Genomic DNA, 15,182 nt, shown 5'->3' with positions numbered 1-15,182 from the left:
GAGGATAACATGGAAGGCTCGAAAATAATGAAAGGGTTGATGTGGGCATGGGAGAAGATGATGCCACAGAGAACAATAAAAAATAGGAGCGTTTAAATGAGCAAGAGGCAAGCTTGCAAATACTGCTGTCCAAAGATATTGAAAGAAGATACAGTCAAGGATGAGAATAGCATTTCCATGTTCCAAGGTGAAGACATCCTCAAGAAGGTCAGAATATTGAGTTGCTTCGAATGTCCTTCAATTCCGCTTTGTCAGATGATTCCATATGCTAAAGTCAGAGGCTTGAGAGATGATATTTTTGGTTTGAAGATCTCTTTTGGGAGAGAGGGTTATGTGTTAGAAAAATGTGTCTTCATTATTTCAGTGTTAATATGTGACAGAGGTGAAGCTTTAGTTAGTGAGGACATTATGGCAAGATGGGATCCTATACGGCATGACATGAATAGGGATTTTGAGGAAGTGATAGCAACCCAGCCTAATCTTCAGATTCTTGTAGGGCGTATGTTTTATGTATGGGAGGGAAACCCCACAGAATAGTGGCATGGATGGAGGCAATATGGGAAAGATTTGCTAACAAAAGACACAAGCATGTCCGAGTATTATCCACCATTATTGATCCTTCACAAGTTAGCAAGATTGAGCTTCTTTCATGGCTTACAAAGAATGAACTTGTAAGTCCTTACCTTTTTCTTTGTTGTTTAAACTTGAGAGTACTTACTTTTTTATGTTGATTAAAGTATTGATGAAGAACTTTTTATGTTTTGATTGAAGTATTGATGAAAAACTTTTAAAGTGTTGGTGTTTATGGATTGATGTAGCCTTAACATGCATGCATTGGTCGCCACCTCTTTGAGGGATGAATCTTGTCCGGATATCCGGTGAGGCCCCAAGTGAGAGGCTCTGCCCTACACAAGAAGTGCTTGAACACAGCCAACATTTTTTGGCAAATCCAGAAGATTATTTGAAAGAGTTCCCCAACAATGAGGATGTCAAGCTCATTTTGTAAAAATTCAGAAGAAGTACACAAAGGCAACTGAGCCTTGGTTTCCATTGACACAAAGATACTTAGGCAGATTGGTATATAATGTAAGTTATTTAATGTTTAATAAGATGTTTTAACATGTGTAACTTTAGCATTTAAGACATTTTCATTTACAATAAGACAAGGACATAAGCAACGAGTATCAAGTGTCTATGAATTGGATATTTTGTGTTGGTGAGAGCATAATGTGGTTTCCATAGGTTCAGTTCTTCAAAGATTTACATAAGAAGTTATAACCAATGAGTCTTCTTTATCTAAGGAAGAGTTGAGAAAGGTAGAGAATAAGGAAATGGATGAATTGACTAGAAAGTAAAGTGACAAAATTGGAAAGGTAACTTCTCTGCATACGAACAACTTGGATATCGTGTCTTTTTACTACTTTAGCATCTTATTTTTGGTTTTTTTTTTACTATTCCAAGAAAGAGGACTCTATGAATGTTGTCCTTGAAGACTTCTCACTTATGGCTATTTGCAGCTTTAATCTTAACCATAATGTCTTAATGCAACTGCTTCAGATAGTTGGTATTTTGACATAGAGCTTCTAAGTACATCACTTCTCAAAGAAGTTTAGTCAATAATATGGAATATGTGCGTGATGATCACATTGTTATATGTGCCACCAATACCTCCTATCTAGTTAAAGGTATTGGTGAGATTTGCCTTACTTCTACTAGTGGTAAGGATCTTTATCTTCAAAATGTACTTTTTTTTTCTAGGTAAAAAGAAGAAGCTGCTTTCAGTGCCTACTCTAGCAAGGGGGGTCTTAATGTTGAATTTGCTGATAATAAATGCATTATCCCTAATAGAGAATAAGACAAGAAAATTGTGCTTACTGGAACTCTAAGCTAAGGTTTGTACATTTAATTGGACATGTATGACAAGTGTGATGATGCTTGTCTACTGGTAGACGCTTCACATGCAATGAAAGATGGCCAGCTGAGGCATGCTAGGTGTGGCCATACATCAATTAGTGGATTAATAATTCTGAAAAAACATGGGACCCAAGTATGTTTGTTAAGGATGTATCCTTGGCAAACTCTCCTACTAATCTTCTCTAAAGAATGGAACAGATAGAGCTATAGCTCAAACACAATGATGTGTGAGATCTAATGTGCACTCCATTTTTTAGAGGAAATCTTTACTTTGTAACCTTCATTGATGATTACAACAAATTTCACTGGTCCTACTCCATGAAAGAAAAATAAAAGGTATTTTCTCCTTTTCAACACTTTCTTTTTGTGGTTGGGAATGAAACTGGCTTTAAAATCCAAACCCTCCGTACGGACAGAGGGGATAAATATTTGTTTAATGCTTTCAAAGACTTTTTGGCACAAGAAGGCATTAAGCATGAATGTGCGTCTCCTTATATATCACAAAAAAAAATCGTATTGATGAGAGAAGAAACGAGACTCTCATAGAGATGGATAAATGCATGGTTGAAGATCAACAGCTTCCACATAAGTTTTGGATGGAAGTAGTTTTTTGTGCTATGTATGTGTTGAAAAGGTGTCCTGCTAAAGCTTTGAAAACCATCACTTCTTATGAAGCTTAATTCATCCAAAAAACTAAGGTTGAACACATGCATGTTTTGGTTATTTGGCATATGCACATGTGCCATCTTAGATCTGGACTAAGTTTGATAATAAGATTATGAAGTGCATTTTTATTGGCTATAGTACAGAAAGCAATGGCTACTATCTCTATAATCCTTTGACTATTATTGTCAGTAGGATGTTCTTTTGTTGAGGATTCTATCTATCCTATGATGGAATTCAATAAACATATTTATGTTGATTCCCCGAACATGTTTGATGGTTTGTTTTTCCAGTGCTAGTGTATTGATACTCAATAAATTTTGCCTACTATTGATCCTCATTTGTTGTTGCAAGGAGAGAATTCTCAAGAAACTAATTTACCATCTTCTACTCTGGAAGATGCACTAAATTTTGAAATATCGGCAACAATCAACGAGCCTAGGCTTATGTCTACATAGGTTAGAAGCACCTTGAAGGATATCAGATTGTCTTCTCCTTTGCAAAATAGAACTAGATTTGGTGTTAAAACTCTCTTCAGCACATATTAATTAGTTTTCATTTCTTTATTCTCTACATGATGTAGATGAACTTCAGTATTTTGAAGAGGCTCAAGAAGATCTAAATAGGGTTAAAGCCATGTAGGATGAAATTCAAGCCATTAAGAAAAATGGTACTTGGGATTTAGTGAATCTTCCACTTGGTAAAAGAAGTTCAAGTGAGTCAACCAGCTAGATTTGCCCAACCCGGTCAAGAACAGAAGTTATGCAAGCTTAAGAAAGCTTTATATGGTTTGAAACAAATCCCTAGGGCTTGGTACGAGAAGATTCATGCTTATTCGATGGGACAAAGATTTCAAAATAATCCTACAGAAATCACTTTTATGTCAAAAAGGACAAGCAAGATTTTCTTGTTGTCATTCTCTATGTTGATTACACGCTATTGACATGAACCATTGAGGATTTGATTACAACTTTCAAGGTTGACCTTGCCTCAAATTTTGAGATTTCTAATCTTGGTCTTTTATACTACTACTTGAGTATGCAATTTATACAAAAAGATGATAGTATAGTCATTAAGCAATTCAAGTACATCAAGGCACTACTTAAAAGGTTCAATATAGAAAGTTACAAATCAATCTCTATACCAATAGAACCTGGTATAAAGCTCAGTCTGCAAGATCCCGAAGAGCTATTCAAATTAATCACTTATGATGATCAAGCTATTGTTGGATGCCTTATATATTTGTGAAACTCATAAGGTAGCAGTTTGGTGTGTCATAGCTTTCAGAGTTTATGTATTACCTATGTACTAAAAATTGGCAGTTTCTCTTTAACATAGTGGTTGTGCATTTTAATTTGCTTGGGCTTGACATGAAGGATAGGATTCCTGGCTACTTGCCATTGCACTTTGACTATCAGTGAGAATTGTATTAGGGGTGTCTAAAGGGACACAAAGATCCTCCATCAATCTTCTCAACCATAAACATTCAACTATTATAGTGAATATTACTCTGTATTCAACTTCAAAGGACGAGGTTGCCATAGTTGGTTACTTCTTGCTTAGCCAAGAGATACATGAGTTGCCAACAAAGAAGCAGTTTCTAGATATGGAATGTCATGTAACATAATCACTTCCCCAATCAGAATCAGAAAAGTCTTGCAATTTTAAATCACCCCTCTTAGCATAGAATAATCCAAGGTCTTGAGTGCCTTGTAAGTATCTAAAGGTATGTTTAGCTGCTTGCTCCATGTATATGAGATCAATCTATTGTAGTACACATGACAAAAGACTTATCACATGAAAATTTTGAGACCTTCTGCAAAGATTTTGGACTCATCTCTTTTAGAGACTAATTTTCAATCTCTGTAAACCTCATTTATACTACAAAGGGGTTTGTTAGATATTTATGGTAGTACTAATGTGAGGCCAAGGCCTTGCAACGATGCTTGGAGTCATCTTGCAAAGAGCCCACCATCTATAGTGCATCAAAAGTTGGATGAAAACTTTACATCAGGGAGATTCTTCAATGATAAAAGGATTCCCCCCTAAGTCATAGTTGACACATGCATGAGGGAGATTCTTCAATGACATGAGGATTCCCCTCTAAGTAGTCGTTGACACACGGTCAACTACTACTTACATTAGGGAGATTCTACAATGACATAAGGATTCCCCTCGAAGTAGTAGTTAACACACGGTCAACCTCTTTGCAAAGAGGTTGACACACATTCACCCTCTTTGCAATTATAGACCCCTCTATTTTAGATATTTTGGATGAATGAGGAGGATGTCTTTCCTCTCAATGCTATCAATTTGACTCATACTAACATGATCTCTACCTTTTCCTATACTCACATGTATCCACATGATTTTTATAATGCTGAGAAAGATAGGCAACTAGTCATTTCTAAGTTTTTAAGTATTTTCATGGACTTGTTGTACTACTTTTGATCTCATAAATCTGTTGGGTATTTTGAAGACATTAATATTACTCTCTCTCTCTCTCTCTCTCTCTCTCTCTCTCTCTCTCTCTCTCAAGTGTAGTAGATTGGTTAGCTCATGGAGTTGTTATTCAACACGTCTTGTCTTTGAATCTCACTCCTGTCGGATAGATCATACTTGGTCTCTTGGGATTGTTCCTACGACGTTAAAAAAACCTTATTTCTCTCTCTCTCTCTCTCTCTCTCTCTCTCTCTCTCTCTCTCATGTAACACTTGGATCACACCATAGGCCCATTGTCTACCAAGATGTAGTACTATAGAGACCATTTCCTGAGATACATAGTAGATGGTTTAATACATAGACCAGGTTATCTCGAGGATAGCCATTGGCTAGCTTAGGATATCATCCCATAGACTGAGGATAGATATTGGTAGAGTTGAACAAATACTGAGAGAGGAAAATACATGTACACTCAGTTAGAGATGGGAGTTTTGTTAAAGAAGAACTATGTTGCTAGTGCCCAATCTACTAATAGATCAGAGAAATGTTTCATTGTCTATTATCAAAGAGATATTTGGAAGCATTATCTCAAATCGTGGGTACCCAGATCAGAGGTGCCTTGGACTCTACTTATTGACACAGAGAGTCCCTACTCAATCATCCTTGCCCCAACACCCCTCCTCTTAGCTTTACCATCACCAATTTTTTCTAGCCTAGAGGAGTGATAAGGAGGCTTCACAGCCCACCAAAGTGGATACAGGAGCCTATACCACAGTGCTCATCAAATTGGCCACTCACACTCCAAAGAGCTAGACAACCTTGTTTCATTGGACCCCAACAACCCCTCATATTTAGGAGCACCATCGAGTAGCCTCATCCTCACATTAGACCATCGACATCTTTAGCCTTCTTGTTTCACCCATGATGGACATCCTAGAAAGGCCTTTGCCCGATATATAGGGTTGATTGACTGTTTTCATTCAGCTCTCCCATATCCCATCACTTATTGTACCCTATTCTAGGCATAGTAGGATCTATAAAAAAACAAAAATATGATTCTAAAATAGTTATGAAAATGAGACACTTTAAAAAAAATGCACTTGTAAACTCTCAATTTTAAAATAGCTTTGAAATCATAGCATCTGAATGTTGCACATGAAAATCAGTTCATATACATAGAAACAATCCCTTGTATGAGCATTTAAATAATGGCAAATCTCAAAGTTTGAGAGCTTAGCTTTCAGTTTTTAGCTGTAGTTTACTTTTTTTTTTCATCCGTGACGAGATTTCATGGACATTTTGTATATAATAATTTTGGTCTCATAGACCCTTTGGATCTCAGACCAAAATGATATATCATTTTAGTCTCATCCATGACGAGATCTCATGGACACTTTGTATACATCATTTTGGTCTCATAGACCCTTTGGGTCTTTTGAAGATGTTAATATACCTCTCTCTCTCTCATAGACTCTTTGAGTCTTTTGGAGATGTTAATATACCTTTCTAATAGAGACTGGAAGAGTTGATAATATCCCACATAAGGAGAGGATATACATGGTATGCAACATGAGTGGTAGAGGAGAATAAGGCCCATTATATGTTTAGTTATCTGGGTTACTACAAGATATGAGGGAGATTCTACTGCCTTTTCCAAGAGGGATTCAGGCCACTCCCACGGGTAATACAATATGAGGATCAGAGATGCTTGAGTGTGTACTTGATGGAGTTCATAGATTTCTTTGCGATACACACCTCTACATTAGAGACCTATACTTATGCCTTAGTAAGACACACCTCCACATTGGAGTCCACCACCTATACCTATGCCTCTTCTTTGACTTTAGAGCCCACCATCCATATCTGTTGCTAAGGCCTAATGTCACCTAGAGTAATGTGCATGTGCACACATGGATGCTAGATCATATAGATCTTTCACCACCCTTACTTGATCTAATCATTCACACCAACAAGGTGTGCTTGATCAAGTACTCATAGAACCAAAATCCCAATGGCTATAAATGATTACCTTAAAAAAGTGTTGTATGGTTGGACGACACCATAACTCTTCATTCACATATAGTAGGATGTGAAAGGTAGGGAGTATAACACAATAAGATACAACCATTTCCATGAGCCATCACACAAAGTTCACCAAAAGATAAGATCCCACTACAATTGAAGTTGGCACTCTTCCAAGGAGTAGTACCACTTTGCAATAGATTGTAAACACCAAAGAGGACCCCATAGAACCTTAATGACATGTTTCCATCCATGTCATGTTGAGGAAAGTTCACCAAAAGATAAGATCCCACTACAGTGGAAGATGGCACTCTTCCAAGGAGCATTGATGCTTGCAGTAGATCATATACACCAAGTCGATCAAAAAAATCAACATAGAACCTTAATGACATGTTGCCACCCATGCCATGTTGAGGAAAGAATCACATAGGCCTTGAGACTAGCCATGTTGCCGCCCATCCTATCTTAATTTAAAAACCACCAAATTGTGGTACATGTTTCCACCCATTCTCTCCCAAATGCAAAACCACCAAGTCATAGTAGATGATGATGTCACCAAGCAATCACCAAGAAGTTATCTATCAAGGATGAATGCCACTAAGTAAAGTCACCAATAAAGATAGAAACATGTCGCGACTCACATGCCCACAAGTAGATGAAAATGTGCTCACATTGGAGCCAAGGATGATCACCATGCATTGTGGTCCAATAAATCACATAGGAGAAGGCTCCATAAACAATCTTCACAAAGGGTTTTGATGATGATCAAGAACTTTCCATCTCACACATGAAATGGGCAAGGTCACCATAAAGCTTACAAAGGTAAACATTACCAAGATATTTTCCACAATTGGCAAAGGTGTAGGATCTTTATAATTCTAGGACATTACAAAGAAGCTTCATCTTTTCAATTCACAAAGGCATATGACGTCCTTTATAATTCTAGGACATTACAAAGGAGCTTGGTCTTTTCCCAAGGAGGGTTTTCATAAAGTGTAAATGAAGTTCACAAAGACATGAGGTCTGAATTCGAAATAACCTACCAAAGGTCAACATTCTCCCTCGTTTCAAGGAGAAAATTCGCCAAAAACATGAAGAAAATATCACCTTTGCTGGTAGTGAAACCCTTTTTGAGCTAATCACTAAGCTCATACATAGAAAGCTCAACACACAAAGAATGCAGCTGCAATGGAGCTTTCATAGGGTCTTCTCAAGGCACCAACATGTGTAGATCTCTGGCCAACGATCTACTGAAATCGGCATGATTCTTGCCGAGGATGGACCTCACATAGAGCTATGGTATGAGCGCTTCAACAACAGCTCAAACATGCAGATTTTTGAAGATGATGCACCAAGAACAGTGCTCTATTTCCAGCTCTTGATCTGCACTATGGATTTTGCAAATGTGTTGTAGCTACAGAACTCAGCTTGTTCGACCTTGTTGCTCTGCTCACAGAGAGCTGGTTACCAACTCTTACGCACTATGAGACTCGCATGAACTTTACTTAGAGGTGGAGAAATCAACAGTCGTGGAACTTTTACACATGATTGAGAAAAAAAGAAAAATGTATTACGAGTCTACTACTAAAGACCTTATGAGTCTACTACTAAAGACCCAAGGTGCCTATATGAGACCAAAGTGATATAATAATGTCCATGGCATATCTCATCATGTAATGGAAAATAAAATAGAACTCAAAACTATCTCACTAGAGTGATACAAAATTATCCATAGAAATCTTATTATGGAATATCAGGAGCATGAAACATTAAACATGAGAGGAGCATCAACTAATATACCACTCTCCAAAATATCAAGCATGGGTCTAATGAGTATGGCCGAGAGGTCTCCCCCCTCAGCTACGTTACATGGGTGGAGGAGCATCAACCCCCAATAGATGGTATACCACTCTCCAAAATATCAAGCATGGGTCTAATGTGAGTATGGCCGGGAGGTCTCCCTCAACTACGTCATGCGGGCGGAAAGGTAGCTCGATGGTGGCAATGGAGCATGTCATGGATCTGGAGCTAATGAGGGGATCATGGTCGAGGAGGAGACCCATACAATGGATCTCTTGAAAGTAGGACCATGTCATTTGCATAAAGTAGTAGAGTGTCATGGTTTGTTTGTCCATCTTCCTGTGGTTGATTGGGGACGCCTAATATTACTATGTTCATAGTAGCATGGCACTTGGGTGATTCCTAATATTCTATGTATAGGACATATGAAATTAGGGATAGCTGGAACTAAGTGTTGGATTTATTACTTATGTGCTGTCGTGAACTTTTAGCATGTGTTGCTAACTTGTAGTGTGTTTGAATGGACAACCTTATAGGTTGGTGAGATTGACGGGCTTTGTGCTCGTAAGTGCTGGGACGTGATGGCGGCGATATGGTGTGAGCTGTTATCGAGATGGTTCTCATTTTGGTATTTTTTTACCGTAGTATCTACTACAAGATTTTGTATTGTTGTTGGCCGTCCCATTTTGATGTATTCGGGCGTGGACCTATTGAGCCGCCCACTTTTGTTATGTTGGGGGTGGACTTATTTATTTGCACATGAATTAGTCCTTAGGGTTCTTTTTGTAATTCTCCTTTAGTGGTTAGATAGGAACACTTTACCTAAGCTTGTGTTAAAAGCAACCCCCATTTTTCTAAAGGGCAAGCCCATGCATAAGCGTGCATCTATTTTTGACTTATGGGCTATTTTTATTAATAAAGCATAAATACTCAAGAGGTGGAAGGATGCCAACACTTCTTGAGGGGGATGGATTGCACCCAATGATTCTCTTTTGTGTTTTCATGCTATACTATGCTTTTATGATTATTTATTAATTTTTTGGTTATGGTAATATGATGGAAGTGATGAACCAGATGGTATTTGGTTGGATGGTGTGTCTCTCCATGATCCGAGTGGTTTCAGTAGTAGGTATCAGAGCAAAGGGGGGAGAGAAGGTAAAAAAAATATTGAGAAAAATCAAAGGGAGGAAGGCTTTGCAAAAGAAAGAAAGTACGTGCAATTTTCTGGTTTCTGTGTGAAAGAAGAAAAATTCAAGGCTTTGAGGCTTGGTTGAAGGTCTTTTTCAAGGTCACATCAAACCATATATCCAAGGAGTAAAGACTTTACCCAAAGCCTTAAACAAAGGCATAATACAAAGCTTAAGCTTAGCTCTTAATGGACATCGATTTCCTCCCATCAGGCTGCCCTGGAAAACGTGAACGGTGCCATCTTTTTTTTTCCTTGTTGGGAATTCGGCTCTTAGTTCTGTAACCGATTCGAAGTCCGCTCCGTTGGATGCGTCCGACGTGTCCTCTTGCATAAATCTTATACCTTGTCTGAGGGACTTTGTGGAAGATCTTGGGATTTGAATTCACACAGTAGTAGAGGAAGCTCTATAGAAATCAACGGTGGAAAATAATAATAATAAATTACATCTTTGCTTTACTCAAAAAGGTCTAAAAAGATAAGAGGAGATTCATACGTCAAGCTTCTTCAAGCCAAAACTTCATCAAAATCAGCCCGAATTCGTCTGAATTTGACCCGACTTCGAACGAGAAAGAAGAGCACAAAAAACACTTGAAAATTGTATTTAATTTGCTTAAAGAAAATGAACTTTACCTTAATCTCAAAAAGAGTAGTTTCTTTCAAAGTAAGATTGAGTATTTCGGATATATAGTTTCTGCTAAAGGTATCCATGTTGATCCCAAGAAAATAGAAACTATTGCGACATGGCCGCATTCCAAGAATCTTCATGAATTACGATCTTTTAGGGTTGTGTAGCTATTATCTCAAAATTATACGTAATTTTGCATATAAGGCACACTCTCTCACTGAACTTCTCAAAAGAAAACCAAATCCTATGAATGGACCAAACTTCAAGAAGAGATCTTTTCTTGCATTAAAATATGCACTTACTCATGTACCTGTGTTACAATTACCTAATTTTTCACGTCCTTTCTTTGTGGTTGTAAGAACTGATGCTAGTGACATTGGTGCTGTATTAATGCAAGATGGTCATCCTATTGCTTTCGAGAGTAAAAAAATTTATCTTGTTAGTAAGTATAGCACCTAGACAAGGAGTTGTCTGTTATAGTCCATGCATTAAAAATTTGAAAACATTATTTGATGGGCTTAGAACTCGTACAAAAATCAAGTACGCAAAAACACTTTTTTTCATTACTTTCTTGCCAAAAGCCAAGGATTACAAACGCATGCTTTTCAAATAATATTTATTTTTATCATTAGAAGGTTTTTAAAAACCTTATAACCTCAAAATCCCTTTTATCCCCTTTCACACTTGGGCTGGCCACTAACATGGGTTTCCTTTTCACATTCAGCTGATGCCTATCCACACTGTGGGGAGAAGAGAGAGAGAGATGGTTGTCTTCACTCACAACAAGGAAGACATGCATCTCACCTTGACACATCCAAAGTATTATCCATGTATCCCCAAAGGGTACCAGGATCCAATGGCACCAGAATACAATAATACCTCAGAAAGTGTATAAATAGATGCATAGATAGAGTTCAATCCATATATGAACCAAACCAACTCTAGGACAACTCGCAAGACTTATGCCCTCCATAAAGTCTCGAAGTGTTAGCTCAGGTTGCTACTGCAAACTTTGAGCTCAACGAAACCATGCCATTCCAAAGGAGACCAACTCCACAAATAGCATCATCTCACTATCCAATTTACCTATCTTGTGGTCAAGAACAACCAGAACCATATGACAAAGATCAATGTCCCAATCTTCTTCAGTCATACTTTAGTTCCAAAGGCAAAAACCATCCATAGTTGCAGTTATAGTTCAGGGTGCGGCCGACTGTGAACCATACCCAACTTTACCATCTCATGTGACTAGTACACAATATCATAGAAGTCCCATAAGCAGATGTACTGTCAGCCTCAGTACCTTCGGGTGAATACAAAGATGTCACCAAGCGACTCCTAGATGAAAACTGAGCCTGTCTATAACAAGGGAGTGGAGGTGCTACCCCCCTCTTGAGCATCAGGCAATGCTCCAAACCCATGCTCTGCTGAACCTGAATGAACCGTCGCAAGAGTCGGCTCCAACTCAAAAGCATCAAGATAAAGCTGCAATACCTTAGGTGAATCTGCTAAGTCACCCTCCTCCATCCACTCGCATCCATCGGTGAACAGTTCTTGAACTTCACAAGATAGCGACGGGAAACTTTACCTTGTGCCTTTCTGTCCTTGTGTGCCAGTATCTGGTCTGGAATAAGAACCTCGTCAAGTTCCTCTACTTCCAACTGAGCCTCACCTGATACATCCACAAGCACCCAAAACCTGCTTGCACTCCACCCAAGTGGTAAGCACAAGTCCTTGATGAAGCATAGTAGATCACCACTGCTAAACATAGAAAGAAGCTGCCTTCCAAACCCATAAAGCTTTCGTGAAGATACCACCAGTGACAAAGTGTCGAAAGCCATAACCTTCAACCCATCTCTTGCACCATAACACTTCAACTGCTTCTTGTTCCTAGCTGACTACTTCCTGTCCTTGGTGTCTTTTCCCCTGAGCTTCATCCTCCGCTTTTGCTCTTCACCTCATATGGGCAAAGACTCATAATCCTGCACTATCTCCTGTACTTCCTTTCCAGTTTCCACATGTTGAAGCTTTTGATGTGACAACCACGGGCCCACTTGAGAAAGTCGACGATATCCCGGCGATGGAACCATGAAACCGGCCTTCAGAAATCTGAGCGGTTGAACAAACACTCGCACACAAAACACTTCATCACCCATGGGAACCTGAAAAAGTAAAACAAACAGGGGAGCTAGAGTGCTCCTGCAAATAGTACAAGGACACCGATGGGCGCTGTTGTGCGGCATGGGGTGCTACTGCCCCACTGCCGCCAGGTGCTACTGCTACATATGGATTACAGTCGGCGCGGCAGCAAGGGGCAACCAAGCGGGCAAACAGCAAAACGGGGGCCAGGCAGGTGACCAGGTGGCTAAGCATGGACTACTGTCAGCAAAAAGCAACCAGACAGGTTTCAGGAAGAGGCTGCACATGTGGAAGACCAAGTGGCTGCGCATATGGGCTGTAGCTAGCAAACAGGAGCCAGGTGGATGCAGGCAGGTTGCATGTGTGGAAGTAGCCAGTAGAGACATCTCAAGGCAACTCTTGGGTTAGATAGCACGACTCTATCTCTCTCTGGGAAGAAGGCGAGCTGAAGGAGGCACCGAGGGGCTGACAGCCAAGGGGTCTCTTTCTCTCTCTTCGCAAAAGTAGGCTTTGTTTACGAGATTTGGATGCAGAGGATCAAGTTAAGATGCACAGGATGACGTCCTTGAAAGAGATGTGTGTTGCTCTTTGTCACCATTTGGCCACCCAATCGGTCCACTCGTGCTTTCTTATTATGTATGTACATTGGACTGGTGTCCATGGCAGTTGTTTATGCCGGGGATTGATGCCACTCATGTGATACTATAGACTTGGCTTTTCGTTGGGACTTGTTCCTCCGTGTACATGCCCGGAAATGCTTGGTGGATTGGTGTTCCATTGGGTCTAGTACCTCGTGTACTTGCTTGGAGCACGTCTATTTTGGTATAGTCTCATGAACGGGGATTGTCCATACCAATGTTGCATTGCATAGCATCTTTATGTGCTTGCTTGCAATTGAAATTACAACAGCTTGCAATTGAAATTGCATGCTGTTTTCATGCTTGCTTGACCAATGTGTAGTTTCGGGTAAGGGGACGCCCGCCCATGAACCGTGCGTGTGAAACTGTCTGCTGACATGGTTGTGTGGCATGTGAAGAGGTGGTAAGTATTACCCAATCTAGGCTCAAATAGCCCTTAGGACTTAGCCAATATTTATAAGTGAGTGCGTTCCCATTTCATTAAAGTTTGGGCGCCCAAAAGTCACTTATAAATTATGACCGCTTCCAAGTTCACACTCACTGAAGTCCCGAGGCGGACAAGACTCAATGTCCAGGACCTGATCCTCCCCTTTTACTCATAAATGGGCATCTCCCCATGTCCCTTCACCTGATTGGACCCCAATTCACTTATTAAGAGAAAATTCGTGTTTTCTCTTCATGAAGATTTTTGGAGGCTGAAAACTCTGTTTTTCCACCATCTCTCCATTTTCAAGCTCTCCATAGCCATACCCAACTTGCTAGGGTGTTTTCCAAGCTTTCAAGAGTGTTTCCAAGTGCTAATCACTCTCCTACTCATTCCCAATGATGATGACTGAAATTTAGCAAAATAACTTTCATTTTTGCTGTAATTTCTAGTCTTTTTGTTGAAAACCCTAATTTCAGCCTTCCTTTCTCAAGTTGAACCATAGGGGAGCTTTCCCAAGATTCCCTTCATCCTCTTGAAGACTTTTGTCAGCGACAAATCAAAGATCTCAACACTCCAAGGACTTCCATCGCGAAGACTTCCGTTGTCATCGATTCTACTTGCTATTGGTGGTAAGCTTTTATGTTTAAATATGGGAGCAAGTAGCAGGAGGGAGGAACCGGATTACAAGATCACATACCCTATGTAGTGTTCTCTTGTCCTACGTGCTCTCTTGCAGATTGTTGCTACCATGTGTTGGTGGAACAATAGAGAGCAGATGGTAGGGAACATGGGCACTTGAGAGGGTAGTGTGGGTTGCAAGTCTACATCGACAACCACTTGTTTGCAATACTGTATTCATATGCATTGGTATGGAAATCTGGTCAGAAATGCCCATGACACTATGTACTTGATTCTCCCAAGGTCAATACTTTATTTGAGGGAGGGGTCGGCCGTTCCGGCTCATTGTGTGTCTCTTGTCAATTCAGCAATTTACTTCTTGTATTTTGAGCAAGTGTCCATCAAATCTTAGTGTATTTAAGTGTATTGATTAGCATTGTGTTCAACCAAGTTACATTGGTATCAGAGCATACGGTTCTCTTTCACTTCTATCGTGAGAGACAATCACCCATGAACACTAGCTATCTCTACACTTAGAACATTATGGACAGCCATACAATGAATGTTGGAGATGCTAATACAAGAGGCAAGGACAATGAAATGCATGCCTCCAATGCTTTACAGGATGAGCAAACTCATGTGGTGCACAATAGGGAACATGAATATGTGGGACAGCCATCTCGTGGCAAAGAGAAGATGCAGGAA

The sequence above is a fragment of the Cibotium barometz genome, chromosome 17 (assembly GCF_041138505.1).
Source record: "Cibotium barometz isolate CiBa-2024 chromosome 17, ASM4113850v1, whole genome shotgun sequence".
NCBI classification, from domain to species: Eukaryota; Viridiplantae; Streptophyta; class Polypodiopsida; order Cyatheales; family Cibotiaceae; genus Cibotium; species Cibotium barometz.
This window is presented reverse-complemented; position numbering follows the sequence as displayed.